The 18,689-nt window shown below is 39.3% G+C and overlaps 1 pseudogene; it reads right to left on the bottom strand.

Annotated features, from left to right (window-relative positions):
- Nucleotides 1–528: 528 nt before the first annotated feature.
- Nucleotides 529–17,791, bottom strand: LOC117307158 (annotated as a pseudogene).
- Nucleotides 17,792–18,689: the final 898 nt, after the last annotated feature.

Raw genomic sequence — 18,689 nt, 5'->3', positions numbered from 1 at the left:
CGTACTTATCGAGTTTTTATCCCACAGCTGTTCGTGTTCTAATAATGACAGATTTTAATCAATAATGTCCATTTCTGATTTTAATCCAATCGTGCTGTTTTTATCTTTCTTATGTCGCCTGTATATTGTTATACTTTTCATAAATGTTTATATTGGATATTCGATGTATTTTTGTATAAATGGTAAACTTTTAGTGTGTATTTTTATATTTCACTGTACACATTTTGTTTTCAAGTGACAATAAAACATTATCCATTCATTATTCAATAGAAGCATCTACGGTATTTGTCTTGCCAAAGTATCAAGACCAGGAGTCGAACCCGCACTTTGATATCATTGCATGCTCTGTGTTCCGATGATTCACGACAGCCACTGAACTCTAAACTGTTGTTGCTGACGACGGCGCGGTACACAACAGTATAGTTTTACAAACACACATAAATACGACAACTAGTTATACAGATGGAAAACTTAAAACATAATTCAAAGGGACAACCTTATGCTTAGTGATTATTGGCATTGTTTTATTATTAGTATAGCGTAAGCTTACTTTTAAATTTATCCTAAACTTATTTTCTGTGTTTTAATTTACCTGAAAATTTATCTCTTATTTTCGGAATAAAAAAAGTGTAAACTCGTATTTCAAAATACTCTATCACAACAACACGGACAGCAAAATATATCGGAAAGATATTCCGAGTTATCACATCTCGGTTAGGATGTCGTCATCCCGAGATAAAAGGGAGATTTAGTTTTCAAAGACGGATGGTTCTGCGATGGTAATGATGACATTTTGGCGTCACCTGCGCATGCGTCCTTCGAGAGTTTGGGATGAATCTTCGCGGTGCTGAAACGACAACGTTTGGCTGTAAAACCGTCGTAGAACCATCCGCTGTCGAAATCGAAAACTCCCTACTTTATTGCAAGAAGACGACATCCAAGTTTTCCTACCTCCATGTTTCACTGCAGTGATGACCGTAATTTGTTTTCGTTATTTTGCAGGAGCCAAACTATACAGATTATAATTACATATTAAGCAAAAACTACTATTTTTGTTGATAATGAAGCTAACAGGATTATACTGACACATTGTACAACGTAATGATGTAACAAATAGGATTTGAAACTTTGCATGGTGGAAATACGATATGGAAAGGTTTGCGGTAACACAATGTAATGACTGCTCTCTAATGAGTTGGGATGGTTCTATAAGAAAACGTTGGTCATGTATGCTCTGATCGTCTTCTGGAGAAAGATGTAATGATGTCGTAGTATTCGACCGATTGCATTGACCGCCATTTTTGACGCAACGTCACGCCTTAAAGACATCCATTAGCTAATAGTCGTGCGCAGCGCGTACATGACGCGCACCTTTATCCGTTATACATGACCATGTCCATCCCCAATCCATTATAGAGTTGAATATTGTTCGAAGACGTAAAATATTTCAGACTTTTTGCCGATTTTACAAAGCGGTACAATTCATCGCAAGAAACGTTGTCAGTATTACCAAAAGTGATTTGTTATGTGAAATCATACAATATTTCTTACTAACTACGATTGATGCAGTCAAGATCGACCTAACTTCGTTCATAAACATGTAAGCGGCTGTTTTGTGCTTACGGAGCATCCCCTGGCTGAATTTATGGTTCATAAAGCAGCTGTTTACCGCCAGCAAAGATATATGCTAAGATGCCAGCAAAGATAAATGATAAAACTAGTGACGTATCGATGCAAAATCCATCTTTGTTGTTATTGTTGTTTTTCTGTTGGAATGGATATATATGTCTTGAAAGGAAATTATAATGACATGAAATATGTTTATGCTTATACGAAAATTTATGTTGCTACAGTAAGCACAAACAAATTGCCTACGGGGAAACATCTTATCAAATTGGGATCAGGAAGTTTGTAAAATCCGAATGTTGAATTTGGTTGAAGTTTTAAGTGTTGGAAAGGCCCAATGAGCCGGAACCAATTATCGTTATCTTGTTGAAATAGTTTTGTCTGGTACCCTGTCAACAGTATATTGATAAAGGGTACTGATTTATAAATGCACCAAGAATGTATCAGACTTTCGTCTTCCCTGGCTCGGTTTGGTAACATTAGTTTGAATGAGAGAAACAAGATGGCTGCACATCAGCGAGATCAAGGTCTGTACCTTTACTTCAAGCCTCGGTTTGATTGCTTGCTTGTCATTTTTGTAAAAACAAGATGGATGCACCAAAGAAGAGATTCTTCATGAAAGTGATCGAAACAGGATTAATGGAACTGGCTCATAAAAACATTAAAGCTATACATGTAATTCTTTATCAATGAAAATTACTAAAGTATTAATATTTAAAAGCAAGCCAGCATGGTTCAGTAGCAACGCCTTGTATAAAGACGAAAGCGATCCACTGCATGCCGTGTGTCTATATCTAGAGCAGCTGAAAATATACAAAATAAAGCACAGTGTGTTGAATTGTGCGCTATCTGGGCCTACCCAACAACATTCTAAAGACCCCGGGTCAGAATGAACCCAAATTTTGACCCCTTATAAGGGCCGATCTGAGCAATTTCTTGGTCAAAATATTTCAACTGGAATTTTCGTCAGTTTGACTTGCTTTCCGTGTCACGCGTGACCCATGCGTTTGTAAAGTAAAGTGCCACACACTGGCCCATTAGTGACAAGTCAAACAAGTTCGGGCGGTGCACTGTGTTCAACCAACCTTTTCGAACATAACAGTGAGTGATTGTGCCCAAATTGGTTCCTTTAAGGAGAATGGACGAAAAGTGTAGATTCGTGAATCCACGAATCTACACTTTAGAGTATATTCTCCGACTTCAAAATATTTCCCCCATTGATTATGGAACAGTTTTACGGGATTTCTTAAAACAAACAATAGGATTTCTTAAAAAAAACATTACAAAGTAACCCACAATCTTACTTTCTAAGCGTGTGCATGAGGTTTGTATATGAATGGGCTACTGGCTATTTCAACTTGGTTCGTGGACTTTTCCAGTGCAGCTTTACTATACACTTTTACATCCCTTTATATACTTCTATTTTACTCTCTGCGTTACACTTTCATCAAAGGGTATGACCATTAATTACTCATTCTTGTGAGGTTTTCATAATAGTCTCTGTATGCTCCTCACAAGTTAAATTAGACTTGTGCTAGTCCTTAGGTTTCTTGATTAATTGCTTATAGTTTGTAGTTTTATTCCTTTTATAAACTTTCCTCTCTGTTTCACCGTTTTAAATGTTCACACTTTTTAAATTAAAATCGTGTTGAACCTTTATATAAAGCTGCATACATATACGAACAAAAGTAAAGGAAACATAGTCTGCCCGTGTATTGTCGCAAAATCAAACAACTCGGCGATTCCTGCCTATTCTATTTTAAGTGCAATTATTAAATTTCTATTAGACTTGTGCAATAGAACAACCAAGATACTACCTCGTGGTTATAATCTGCCACAACGCACTAACATTCATTATTCTTGGAATCTTACACTTTGACTGCAGACCTACTGCAAGGCCGGGATCTCTCCAATCTCGGATTCCATATTTCCTAAAAGAGAATAATGAGTAAGAACAAAGGAACTAATGAAATATTTGAGCAAAAATAAAATAAAACCAAATTGACGAAGAAAGCTGGTGTTGGGGGACACGCTGTGACTTTCTTGAAATCGATGCATGATTGTCTATCCATTGGGGTCCAAACAGGGCCCACTTTCACAGAGCTGCTTAACGGTAGATTTTGTGCTTAACGGGCGCACCTACATGTAGCAAATTGTTTATTTCAGCCTTGGTTAGGCAAGGTTTTTTTCTCAAAGCGGCAAGCAAGCAAGCAAGCAAGCAAGCGAGCAAAAAGGGTCCTTAAAGCCCCATTTTTCTGCTTAAGCACACTGTTTAAGCACAGGGTCCAATTTCAAAGAGCTGCTTTTGTGCTTAGCGGGCGCACCTATAGCAATTTGTCCTTTCATAGCCTTGCTTAAGCAATGTTTTTTTGCCTTAAGCGGAAAGCAAACAAAAAGGGTCCTTAAAAACCTCTATTTTTCGCTTCAAGGAACACGTTATACCTTTGATTGATCGAGTTGGTCTTTGAAAAGCGTTTGTAACCGTTTGTTATAAAATGCATATGGTTAGAAAGATGTTTTAAAAGTCGATTACAATGATCCACACAATGCTTCGAAATCGCATGGTTTTCCTTTTACTTTGCAAACTAACACGGTCGGCCATTTATGGGAGTCACAAATTTGACTCCCATAAAAAAATGGCGGACCGTGTTTGTCGTAGACTTGTGGACAAGTCGTTAAATCGGCACCACGCGCTGAGATAGTGGTCTCGCGAGATCACTGCTCTCGCGCGGACTGATCGCTCCGTCGAAATCGGGGAGCGATCAGTTCGCGCGAGAGCAGTGATCTCGCGAGACCACTAACTCAGCGCGTGGGGCCGATTTAACGACTTGTCCACAAGTCTATGTTTGTCGATGAGGTGAAAGGAAAACCATGCACGCAATTTCGAGTGAATAATTATTCTACTTTTAAAATATCTTTCTAATCATGTGCATTTTATTACTAACGGTTACAAACGCTTTTCAAATGTCAAGTCGACCGATCCAAGGCAGCGTGTTCCTTTAAAGGCAGTGGACACTATTGGTAATTAGTCAAAATAGTTGTTATAAAACCTCATTTGGTAACGAGTAATGGGGAGAGGTTGATAGTCTAAAACATTGTGAGAAACGGCACCATCTGAAGAAATGTAGTTTTCGAGAAAGAAGTAATTTTCCACAAATTTGATTTCGAGACCTCAGATTTAGAATTTGAGGTCTCGAAATCAAGCATCTGAAAGCACACAACTTCGTGTGACAATGGTGCGACAAGGGTGTTTTTCTCTTTCATTAATATCTCGCAACTTCGACGACCAATTGAGCTCAAAATTTCACAGGTTTGTTATTTTGTGCATATGTTGAGATACACCAGCTGTGAAGACTAGTCTTTAAAAGTTACCAATATAGTTTCCAGTGTGTTTAAGCAAATTTACATCTCAAATGTTCCGCACGCAGTTTGCTTACGTGCTTAAGCTCGTGAAATAGGTGTACGTTTAAGCAATTATTTTTGCTACGTAAAGCAAAAAAAACATGCTTCCCGTTTAATAAGCAGCTCTATGAAATTGGGCCCTGGGGTGGACTTCACAAAGGTAGTCCTAACTTAGGACTGGTCCTAGGCAATGCTAAGAGATAGGACCAGTCCTAAGTTAGGACCAGTACCTCATCCTAACTTAGGACTGGTCCTTAAGTAAGGACTACCTTTGTGAAATCCAGGACGTTGATTAAAAACACTAAATATTGTGGGATAACTTGATAATGCTTTTTTGGTAAAACCATGGAGGAAGGAAGAGAAGGAGAGCTCGAACGACCCGCAAAACCGCAGAGTAACAAAAGAACACAAAAGGATAGGAGACCGGTCCAGCTGGACGGCCGATTAACGAGCGGGATTAAATCTCTTTGTACAGAACCGTTGTACCGCCGCTCTGCACCGTTGCCTTCGTGTAAAGTTGAATCATTGGAGACAAGAATTGTGATCACGCACGTTTTCATCGACCGTTTGTGGTGTTTACGTGGAAATATCATCGAATATTTTTAAATGTTTTGCAACTTTCCGGTCACTAGCGGTGGATCAAAATGTGGGTGTAAGCACACGAGGGTGGTTTGTATTCAGTTGTGTTCATCGTTTAGGTGTCCAGTAGCGTCCGAAAATGTTATCGCGTCTCAAAAAAGTAGTTTTCCTTATATCCATGCAGACGACATACAACGCCATAGTTTGGTGAAGAACCAAGTGCGCACGCGCAAACCCACACACGGCAGGTCGCCCATTGTTTGTGTAAGGTATGTGGGTGATTACGAGGTGTCGTTAAACGACCGCGGTACACGGGTTCGACTTTTGAAGTCCCTTTGTTCGAGCTCCTTCTCTTTCTTCCTCCATGGTAAAACTGAATCAACTGTATTTTCCACCAGGCCCCCATATATGTACATAGGCTACTTTCTATGAACTCATTCTTTAGAAGGGGGGGGGGTATAGGGTTTTTACACTATTATGAGGTCGGTCTCATTCGTGATTGTTTTAGTTTTGTACTGAAAAGCTGCTGTTTGTATAAAAAAAAGTTTGGTTTGGAAAGCACGTGGTATTTGTAATCATGTAACAGTGTTCTCATTTATCCCCCGCTAATGAAATCACCAGGTTCATTGTATCACTGACGAGGACGGTTTAGTCTCATGTGGAGATATCACAAGATTGCAACTATTACACAAGGGATTAAAGTTTGTTGTCAAACTCAAGATCTGAGATTACCTTGAAGACAGACAACTCCAGCAGTTTCTGTGCTGTTACATCTCGGCTCATCCCAGCAATGCGACGGACAGTCGGTGATCTTGGCCTCGGAACCATCACACGAAACCCCTTGCATGTACATAGGGCCCTCTGGTTCGCCAAAGTAAGAACCGGTCTTTGCCTCCGTGGCACCAGAGAAGCCTAGCTGTCGACAGACGACCCCAGCATCGATGATATCCCAGTCGGTATCGCAGATTGTACCCCACGTTACTTTCTTGCACAGCTCAACTCGCCCACTCGTCTTGCTTTCACCTCCAACCAGCCGAACAGTTTCTAAAATCTCTAAAATATAGATATACATGTATGTGTTTGTTGTTAGTTGCACCCTGATGCGGCTTGCTCCCCCGTCCTACCCTTTCACGTCTCCCTGCATTGGTATACATACAATGCATTTAACTCTTTTGTGGTCCAGTAATGCACCCTTTCATACTGACCATCCATTGTCCTCACCACTATCGGTTCATAGCCATGAATTGTTCTTATAGAAATTGTGATTGGTTATAATTTTTCCACTTTTTCTGTTTCCCTTTCCTTAATCCTTTGTTCTTTTTTTCTATAATTGGATGTGTTTGTTTGTACTAGCTTATGCTTCTGATGAAGAAGGTCCGGTTTGGATCGAAAGCTAAGGCCATCTACCCTACTCAGTTTATATTTAAAAGCTACCACGATCATCATGTTGGCAACAAAGATTTGTAAACAAATCCTCAATAAAACTTTGATTTGATTTTTGGCAGTTGTCAAAATAATCCGCAGACAATCAAACATGTGGCAAAACACGCCTAACATTCGCCAATTGGAAATAATCACCAGCTATAACCATGCGAAATGATTATAATGTAACACCTTACTGTGATGTCTACGAAAATCTTCAAGAATATTTTTGATTTAGTATTCAACTAAAAAAACACAAATGTAACACGCATGTCATTCAATTAAAACAGAATATGAAGTTACTTCAAGACAGAAATTAACAAAAAGTGATAAATTCACACTCTTTTAAAACCGGGTCAATGTTACCCGGAAATGGATCAGAAACATGATCGGGAAATGTGTCAAACAGGTGCATTATCTTAGTTTATACATTCTCATCACACCCCAGGTAATCCTGATCTGGAAGTGGATCAGGTCAAATTCAATAAATGAGCAGCCAATTTCATTTTCATGCGTTCGAATTAAAGATGTTTTGCCTCTCCAGTTGTTACTGCGTTTCAAATTCAGAATTCGGCCATTCAATTTCGTTTTGAATCGAGTCAAATTCGTTTAGCACTCCGTTCAATCTAGCGTATCGTCATTCGTTTTCGTGGCACACACGCCTCAAGAAGCGTCTGTGAATTTGATTGCTGCTTTGATGATTTGTTAAATTGGATGATTATTTTGTTAAATCGAATGACGCAACATTACATTTGACTAATCATAAAACGAAATCGAATGACCCCTTTCAACAGCATTCGATTTCGCGCGAAATAGAATAGCTTGGTGGTTTAATTGACTGCTCTTTTTCTGAAATTGACCGAGAAAACCTATATTCTTCATTTTGTGCACACCTTATCTGTCCCATACGTTATCAGTCTGCAAAAATAATGCATGCAGGAACGTCAGAAAACATCACGTATGTGAAAATAAAAACAGAGAATTAAAATGATATTGTCACAAAGAAACGATCGGCCATTCCTTACTTGATTTACAGACAACTCCAGCTGTGTTGTTACACGTTCGATCTTCATCCATACAAACAAATGCACAGTCATCTAGATAAGACTCCGTTCCTTTACAGGCGACTCGATCCAACACAACGGGAAGCTCTGTCGCTCCAAAGTATGATCCAATCTTAGGCCGTGTCCGAAACGGCGACTTCGGCTACAGCTACGGCTAGATCGCGCGCGTCTGCCTATTCTTCAACACTGGTAGACGCGCTGATCTAGACGTAGCTGTAGCCGAAGTCGTCGTTTCGGACACGGCCTTAGCCTCGCTTGCTTCTAGGAATCCGAGCTGCCTGCATACAGTAGTCGCATCCTGGAAGTCCCAGTTGGTATCACAAACAGCACCTCAACCATCGTCATGGTAAATCTCGACTCGACCACTAAGTGCGTCATCACCTCCCACTAATCGGACGATATCGTCTTCAATAAAAACAGAATAGAATCACAATTTAAAACAAACGACCTTTATGTTTATACTACAACATTTTTTGGGTCAATAACTTATTCACATGTTTATCTTAAGTTTGTTTATACCAAAAGCACAGCCGCTGTATGGATCATTGATGTTGCATTGGCTCATCGGTGGACTTTTTTCTTTAGTTATTTTGTTAAGGTACATCTATTGTGGATTTTAAGAAATCTTCAAAAGATATCACTTCATTGGCAAAAAAATATTTCATTTAACGTGTGATGACACTTCATACTTTAACAACATTATGGTCCAAGGGTTTTGACAAAAATGAGGTCGTGCTCGGTTTGACTTTGCGTTCAAAACCATTGGAAAATTTGAGAGAAATTATCAAATTTTGGTTTGTAGTAGCAAAAGTACAAAGTGGTTCAAAATGATCTTTCTTTTGCATGCTGTGATAAGATATACAGGCCACAATACAAATGAAAGTAAGCATAATAGATTTTGAGTTTTACCTCTACACCCAAGGACTTCGAAATCCAGGCGAGGAACCGTACTGATCCAAGTGAGTAGCAGTATTCTGAGAAACCTTGTCCGCAGGACCACTGGGAAATTCACAGTCACTTGTTGTCCATCGGCGACATTGCCATTAAACTAAAATCAAATTGAAAAGTTTGGAGAGATTGTGAATGAGTGTAAGCTCATTGAGAACATGCAAATCGTTTTAATGGAAGTTGTAGCCCACTCGTAATTCGTCACCCTGTATGCATGCATTGAGTCCACACAGCTTCTGAATGATCAAAGAAATGATAGTGTCCACTGCCTTTAAGGTTAAGGTTTATTTTGGTTAAAAAACAGAAAATACTGTATGTAACGTAAATTAGCTAGCGCGGCGGTGATTCCCATGCGCACCAGCGGCAGCGAGCAGCAACACGCGCTAGGCGGTATGCAACTAGCCCATAGAGTTATAATAAAAACTAGAGGGCGCACTGTCCTATATACGCGCCCCGGTATAGTCTATGTGCGCAGGCGGCCATTTTCTAAGTTGACAAAACAGCTATCGCAGGCCGTGTCCGAAACGGCGACTTCGGCTACAGCTACGGCTAGATCGCGCGCGTCTGCTATTCTTCAACACTGGTAGACGCGCTGATCTAGACGTAGCTGTAGCCAAAGTCGTCGTTTCGGACACGGCCTCACAGCGTGTGTTTGTGCGTCCATTTTGTAAGTTGAACAAACAGCATCGCGTGAGCGTTCAATACAAAAAAACTCAAACGTGTATTTCATATTCAACGCGCGTGCAGAATGACGCGCTCGTCATCTTGCAGTCCCGTTGCGTTTGTGCACGAAGCATCACTCGTGCGCCCTCTAGTTCTTATATGTAACTTTATGATCTAGCCTGAACGTCTGACGTCATTCTTCGAGCGAGGCGGGTGGATTACGCCAGAGACCGGCCTCAACAATAGACCTTAATGCATTGACGTCGTCCAGCCACCATCTTAGAGGGAAAACTTAGAGTGTCATGGCCGAGTGGTTAAGAGCATCGAATTCAAGTTCTGGTGCGTTTTCACCGGAGTATGGGTTCGAATCCCGGTCGTGACACTTGTGTCCTTGAGCAAGATACTTTACTATAATTGCTTCTCTTCACCCAGGGGAATAAATGGGTACCTGCGAGGGTAGAGGTTGATATTGTGAATGAAAAAGCCTTTGGAGCGATATAAACTGTTGCCCAGGTTGTATACTCCCAAGGGAGCTGAGAAACATTAAAAAGGGATGTTATTGGCCCTATGACCAGGGCACTAATGTAAAGCGCTTAGAGAATTAAGTGTTAGTTATTAGGCGCTATATAAATCGAAAAATTATTATTATTATTAAACGGTGACGAAACAATCGATACCATAGAGTCATATAACTCTATGATCGAGACTCACAGATTTCTACGCGCGGCGTACAGTATTGGCCAATGAACAACCTCCTTTTGACCTCTAGGTGAGGGCGCCCTACTGAAATGACGTCATATGCATAAGGTCTATTGCAAAACCCGCGTTAGACCATGGGATGATCGCTAGAATTGTTCAAAACCGTAGCCCCCACTTTTGGACCACGCAATTTGTGTATGTAGGTATGAAATAAAATACAGAAAGTCGATTACTTGCTGTTGCTTGGCGAAAATCCTGCACCGAATCCCGAAAAGAAACAATTACAGCGACAAATAGTGATCTAAAAATCCTCGGAAGCCTGCGATGTGGGTGACGTCATTCGAAGGATTATCTTGTTTCGTTCCCACACTGTACCGTTATAACATACAGTGTACTTCTTCAAACCCCTGAATAAAAGGATGCCGATCGATATAGGCTTGTTTGACAAAATTATAAGTTATCACACAAGAGCGAGTGGAATACGAACCAAATAGTGCGTCTGCGTCCCACATCTAACTCGGCCGCGCGTGTGATAATAAAAATTTAACACACGCACGTCGTAGCAACGAAAAACAAATGGCATTGTACTTGATGTTCAATCAATAAAAATCATGGGTTTTTGTTGTAGGCCTTTGCATGTTAATCGGACAGAAAAGGGGAAAATTGACATCGTTCACATTAAACACTTGGAAAAGGTTATTGCACTGCCGTGAACGATTGGTAAATAGTCCCAGTGTATACAGTTATCAAAAATACTGTTTTTGACCTAAAATTACCAAAAATTGGTCTGTTCACGAACTGTGCAGTTTAAGAGCTTAGCAACAACCAAATTCTGATTCAGTACCATTGAAAACCCTTGTGCGTCAAATTTAATGCGGTCCGGAGATGGGGACCACGGAACCCAAAAAATAGGCCCCTTTTCAATACCCATCCCATGGTCTACGTGTAGTTTGATTATTTGGGCATCAGTGTACTTGTTTTCTCTGTTTTTGAAGCCATTTTTTACGTACAAATTTTTCTTCTTAAAATTTGAGTTGCGCCGATTGTTTTTATACATAACGACAGATATGCTCTTCGTACTGGTACATTATTTTGGTTGAGACTTTTCAGAAAAGGCTGAAAATGACCGAATTCCAGAAGCCCATTTGACTAATTAATATTCACATAGAAGTCACGCACGAAAAAACGATGCATATTCTGCAGATAAATCACAAAGGAGATGCGAGTGATTTTGTGACTGAGGAAGGTGTGTGTTTATAAGGCCGGCCGGCTATCTACCGTGAGGCTCTGCACTGAGTTACCAAAAAGGGGGGGGGGGGGCCTAGTTCAATAAACCATTTGAAAATACAAGTTAGCCTCCAGCAGTCTATCTCTTGCAGTCCGTGGCTATTGTCAGTTTCGCTGGATAAGGGTCCTCACTAGAATTTGAGGCTCTGTACGTGAGGCGGTCTAAACGAACCTGTCCTTTTGCGCTCCCTAACGGGGGTGCGCCGCGTTAGACAGCAGGGATTTTGTTGGTCGCTGGAATTCGCCACAATACAAAATCAATATTATAGACTGCAAAATACTGACGTTCTTTCAAATATTAAATTATCGTTAATTCGTGATCGAAACTCACTATTAACATAATACTTATAGCCTCCATAATTCTTAAAATGACAAGTTCCAAAGTGAACGTCATTTAAACGTACATCAACAGTTAGGCCTACAAGTAAGAGTGTACCTTTTGTTTATCCAAATTTTGCCCGGCTACTTTTGCCTGTAAAGTTTTCAACAACTGAAGTTGAAGTGCAAACTCAATCTTTTATACCATGACGACTATTGGACACCGATGGACTCACCGACTGTATTTATTACCTGTATCGTATCTCCATCGATATAGACTAAATCTCTCCAGCTTTCTGTGTCGTCACTGTATTGAACGCTGAACGTTGACACGTAGTAGCTTGAATGACCTTGTACTATCACTCCAGTGACAACTGGGCTTGATAGTCCAAGATCAACTTGAATCCATGAGTCCGATGCTGGGTTAGGAATCCAAAAGTTGTTGCCTGTAGAAACAGTCAATTAGGCACCCATAGTAATGAAATGACAGGAAAGCAGTCGTGTATGAATATTGGGTTGTTTTGAAACCACCCGGCCCTCCGTCTAAAAACTTCCGAGAAGCGTTTCGTAAGAGATCGAAACATTGATCGATGTTTACGCATTTGCAACTGAGCTATAACCTCATCAATAGAATCTGATCCACCATGATACTTTCTCAAAATGGATTTAACATTGAAATAATTTTATTGTTTCCGGCTGGTCTGTTAACCTCAAGACCATCCACAGTTTCTGTTCCTGAATGGAAACTTTATGTTTTGAGTCTTTTCAATTGTAGAATAGACTTACTTCATAAAAAATTGGTTTAAAACAACTTCAAGCAGAGTATGTTTTTAAGCACTGGTGAAAGGTTAAAATTATATTTTGACAGAACATTGAAGGTTTGTATATAGAACACTTCTATGGGCATTCAGTACTCTTCCCAAAGCAACACAATTCAAACATTATTGTAAAACTAAGTGAGGTTCGTGAGATCATTTGTTTTCGGACTTGTCTGATGACAGATCATTTTAAGTGAAACAGACAATAGAGTACAGGATGTTTAAATTGGTGTTTAATGTTCACTGCGAAAAGAGCATAACTTTTGGAGGTCGACTTACCAACATTAAGTCGTGCGTATTTCGGATAATAAGATGAGTCATAGTACGAGGATGCAGTTATACTCTCATCCGGGATTAGTCCACTCTCCATTCCCAAAGGTCCACTTCTACAGAGTTGTCCTAGTCACGATAAATAAACACTTCTGCATTTACATAAATTGCATTTAACATGATAATAAATAGTTATAATATAGGTTTTCTCGGTCAATTTCGGCAAATGAGCAGCCAATTTAACCACCAAGCTATTCTATTTCGCGTGAAATCGAATGCTACTGAAAAGGGTCATTAGATTTCGTTTTATGATTAGTCAAATGTAATGTTGCGTCATTCGATTTAACAAAATAATCATTCAATTTAACAATTCATCATAGCAGCATTCAAATTCACAGACGCTTCTTGAGACGTGTGTGTCACGAAAAAGAATGCCGATACGCTAAATTGAACAGAGTGCTAAAGGAGTTTGACTTAACTGAAAACGAAATTGAATGAACGAATTCTGAATTTGAAACGCAGTTACAATTGGAGAGGCAAAACAGCTTTAATCCGAACGCATGAAAATGAAATTGGCTGCTCATTTGCCGAATTTGACCGAGAAAACCTATATGAAAAGGCACTCATAGATTTTTCATAGCAATACCAATTTTTTTTTTTGCACGGATTACCTAGAATAGGACCTCGTTCAAAAGAAACACTTTCAATTCAAAGAGTCATTACGTCGTTTGTGATTTATAGTTTAAACACAAAACGGTTTAAAGCCATTGGACACTTTCGCTAAACAGTACTATTGTCCAAAGGCCCTCACTTCGTGTATCACAACTATAATTATAACAAACCTGTAAAAATTTAGGCTCAATCGGTCATCAGAGTCGGGAGAAAATAACGGGATAACCCACCCTTGTTTCCGCACGTTTTGCCGTGTCATGACATGTGTTTAAAATAAATCCGTAATTCTCGCTATCGAGATTTGATAATTATTTTAATGTTTTCTCAAAAAGTAAAGCGTTTCATGGAATAATATTTCAAGGGAAGTCTTTCACCATAACCTTCTGTAAATCCTGTAAGTTATTTGTAAATCTGTGAAATTTTTTCTCTGTTCCGAAAATGTATAATCGTTAGATCCAGAAAAAAAAGTGTAATTACTATCTGAAAACTTCCAAGTGAAAGAAATATGATAATAATAGTAAGCACCCTGCGAAGTTATTTTTTCCGAAAGCCCACGTTGATTAGAAGTTAATGAAAACATTTGAAATAATATGAGAAACAATGCATGAGTAGTTTTTGGTTGTGTTCTGATTGGTGTCCGTTTGCGGCAAGAGATATTATGGTTGGTACACACTGTTTACCTCATTAAAAACGTGAATTGAATCGACTTTAGTAAGAAAATACCGCGACAGATTTTAACTGTCAAGTAGACACTGTATTCAGCTGCCTTTAAATTATTACATCTTTGCACGCACGTTTGAGAGTCAACAGACCGCGTGTTACTTGCGCTGCTTCACCTTAATTTTGCACTACGCTGTACATACAAATGGCTCGACCAAGATTGTATTGTGATGATCGTGTTGGGTGTAATGGGTCGATGTGAAACACAAGTTTTGTAAATAATATACATGTATAAAATAAAAACCAGTAAATTGAAAAAAATTAGTGTAACGAAAATTAAAATACAGTTATTGCAATTTTTAGTAGTGGTCAACAATGCATTTCAATAATCTATAAAGCCTTAAAAGAAAGCACGGCAAGAAAAAAAGAGAGAAAAAACAGAGTAACATAAAACTACATCACCTGTTGAATATGGTTCGTGGGTTTCCACACCGCTGATTGGATTGGCCAAAGAAAGTCCTGAACAAGATTGGAGAAAAGAAAAGGAAGTTGAAAATCAAGGGGGAAAACAAAACATACAATCTTGCATAAAGGTGCTTTATTTGAAAACAAAATGCATCCCTTTTTTTTTTTTTTTAAGGATTCAAACACAAAATAGGACAAATTAAAGTACAATAAAAAATAGCATTACATCTATTCAAAGCAAGCTTTTTATTTAACCATCTACATACCAACTGTGGGCTACGAAACCTTTCTTGGTAACGAGTAAAGGGGAGAGGTTGGTAGTGTAAAACATTGTGAGAAACGGCTCCCTCTGAAGTGGAGTTGTTTTCGAGAAAGAAGTAGTAAATCTGAAAGCACACAACTCCGTGTGACAAGGGTGTTTTTTCTTTCATTATTATTTCGCAACTTCGACGACCGATTGAGCTCAAATTTTCACAGGTGTGTTATTTTATGTATATAATGAGATACACCAAGTGAGAAGACTGGTCTTTGACAATTACCAATAGTATCCACTTTCTTTAAATATTTAAACCAATGTATTATAAAAAAAATACGACACATTAGACCAATACCTTTTGCCTCTAACTCCTTTTTGGAAGTTGCCAAAGACCAATTTCCTCACTTCTTTTTGTGTGTCCCAACATTACAAACAAGTGTATGAAAGTTTGGACTAATGCGTCATCGGAGTTGCAAAAGAATAATGAAGAGACAAAAACATCCTCGTTGCACAGACGGTGTGCTTTTATATCTAATAAAAAGGCTTCATATAGGCCGGTCTTTTATAATATAGGTTTTCTCGGTCGAATTCGGCAAATGAGCAGCAAATTTCATTTTCAGGCGTTCGAATTAAAGCTGTTTTGTCTATCCAGTTGTTGCGTTTCAAATTCGGAATTCGGCCATTCAATTTCATCTTAAGTCGAGTCAAATTCCTTTAGCACTCTGTTCAATTTAGCGAACCGTCATTCCTTTTCGCGACAAACACGCCTCAAGAAGCGTCTGCGAATTTGAATGCTGCTTTGATGAATTGTTAAACTAAATGATTGTTTTTTATAAATCGAAGGATACAACATTACATTTGACTAATCACAAAACGAAATCGAATGACCCTTTTCAGTAGAATTCGATTTCGTGCGAAATAGAATAGCTTGGTGGTTAAATTGGCTGCACATTTGCCGAAATTGACCGAGAAAACCTATAGTTGAGTGAGAATTTACTTCTTTCTCAAAACTAAGCTACTTCAGAGGGAGCCGTTTCTCACATTTTGTTTTAAAGACGCTTGACACTATTGGTAATTGTCAAAGACCAGTCTTTGCACTTGGTGTATCTCAACATATGCATATAATAACAAACATGTGAACATTTAGGCTCAATCGGTCGTCTAAGTTGCGAGATAAAAATGAAAGAAAAAACACACTTGTCACACAAAGTTGTGTGCTTTTAGATGCTTGATTTTGAGACCTCAAATTCTAAATCTGAGGTCTCGTAATCAAATACTTGGAAAATTACTTCTTTCTCGACAACTTCGTCACTTCAAAGGGAGCTGTTTCTCAAAATGTTTTATACTATCAACCTCTCCCCATTACTCGTAATCATGAAAGGTTTTATGATAATAATTATTTTGAGTAATTACCAATCGTGTCCACTGCATTTAAAACTAGCAACAGCTCTCCATCACTCCATTGCTCGTTACCAAGTAAGTTTGAAATCTAGGTGAATAGCAATTCCAGTGCCTTTTTGATTATTAAACAAAATGACACTTCCCAATCTGAATGGACACATTCAAGGTCAGTCCATTCATTTATATTTAACTCAGTAAGTGCTTGCTTTTGTCAGTTTTCCCGAAAATACATATTATCTGGTGGGTCTTCCAGATGGTCTAGACGCTCGTCTAAATATTAGACTTTTGGACAAGTCGTTGTCTGTTGCGGTGATAGCGAAACTGCTAACTATCTCACTATAAATGTTGAACTGCACGAGGCTACTTTATACTGCTCGAGAGCAGTTATCGTGAGCAGTAATTCTTGCGCAGGGGCAGCCCCTCGCGAGATAGTTGCGAAATAGCCTTGCTCAAGGCAGTCGCATTATTCGCTCTGAAAAGATGCCGCTGTAAACCCACCCGTATACTGTGCGTGGTGCGTGCGATCACACCGCATGACCCACCCGTATACACACTGTCACATCGTACGACTACTGTGCACACAAGTCATCCGCACTCGTACCACTAACCGCATGCGGAGGCCGTCAGGCCGACACGGCCGACGCATGCGGATAGTGTACGGGGGCATCGTGTCGTGCGATGTTACGCACAGTGAATACGGGTGGGTTTTAATACAGCGGCGGTCTTTTTTCGGCTAGTTGCATAAAAAAGCCGTTTTGATATCATTGCGACATACATTCAAGGACTTGTTCACAAGTCTAAGTCTGTTGTTGCTGAGAAGTTACTAAACTTCTGTTGATTTTTCGGTAAAGATGCTGGTGGTGCGGTCCTTCGTTTTGAATTCATCGCGGGACACCAGCCAGCAAGTTATGGAATACCGCACCAGGAACTTTAGAAAGATAATTGTGTTGGGTGCAGAGGGAGGAATGACAACTCAGAGGCTTTATTGTGTAAAACGTAAACATTTAACTCACCAATAAGAAGTGCATTCAGCAGCAACATCGAACAAGTAACAGTAGACATCATGATGATCGGCTATTGCAATACTACAAAGAAATGGGCACGGTCCTACTTTCATAAGAAACACCTTGGAACAATCTTTCCCCACGTGGTTAGTATTCTTGTCAACTTGCAAAAAATGTTGTCAAAAATCTAAGTACTGGCGACAGTCAGCTTTGATTATACGCTGCAGAGGAACACGAAGTGGCACACGGCTGTTTGAAAGTTGAAACGTTTATTTTACTCAATGTTGGTAGATGAAGGCTCTCACTGCCTCATCGCTAACTTTCATACGGTATTTATTGTAAAACTCAAGACTTCTTGTTGCATCAAGCATAACCGTATTAGGAATTGTTTTACCCCACTTTAAGAATACATTTGAATAATTATACAATACAATAATTTGTTTGGACGGTTTCCAGAAAGGGGGTTGGACTAACCAGAATGAGTAGAAAGAGATTGCACCATATTTGGGCATATTTGACGAGTGTCTGGTGGTAACAGTAGAGGGTAACAAATAGCATTCTCAAGAGCCACACTTGGCAATGTCATTTTAAGTAAGAACAATGAGACCACTAGATACTGAAACCCCAGGGGTCTACTTACACCATGCTACGGTATCAGATGGCAATCTCAGATATTATTTGCATTTTATGTGCAATCTTGTTGTCCGGCCCGTATCAAGGAAGTTTATTTTGAAGCATCACTTCCTTGTTCTTTTACTTTAAAGTGAAAAGTTGCCTTTCACTAAATGAATTTGTGTTGAAATTGCAAAAACATGATGGAACAACAAGTTGGTGCAGTTTGAGGAATAAAATCCATCATGTGTATACTTTGATGTCATCATGACAATAACACGACTTTACTAATAACTTCAAAGCACCTTGGAGATATGCATATATCAGTTATAGACTATAACGTGTTAGGATGTGATTGATTAATGTACGCACTTCGGTTTACAGTAATTTTTTGTTGGATTCCAGCAATCAAAGCACTGTCCCGATAAACCAAAATTGGAAATAGTGAGACAGTGCGTGGTGAGATAAAAAAAACATCTATTAAAGGAACACGTTGCCTTGGATCGGTCGAGTTGGTCTTTGA

Source organism: Asterias rubens, chromosome 2, assembly GCF_902459465.1.
Source record: "Asterias rubens chromosome 2, eAstRub1.3, whole genome shotgun sequence".
NCBI classification, from domain to species: Eukaryota; Metazoa; Echinodermata; class Asteroidea; order Forcipulatida; family Asteriidae; genus Asterias; species Asterias rubens.
Note: the sequence above shows the minus strand (reverse complement) of the source record. Positions and strands in the feature narration are given on the sequence as shown.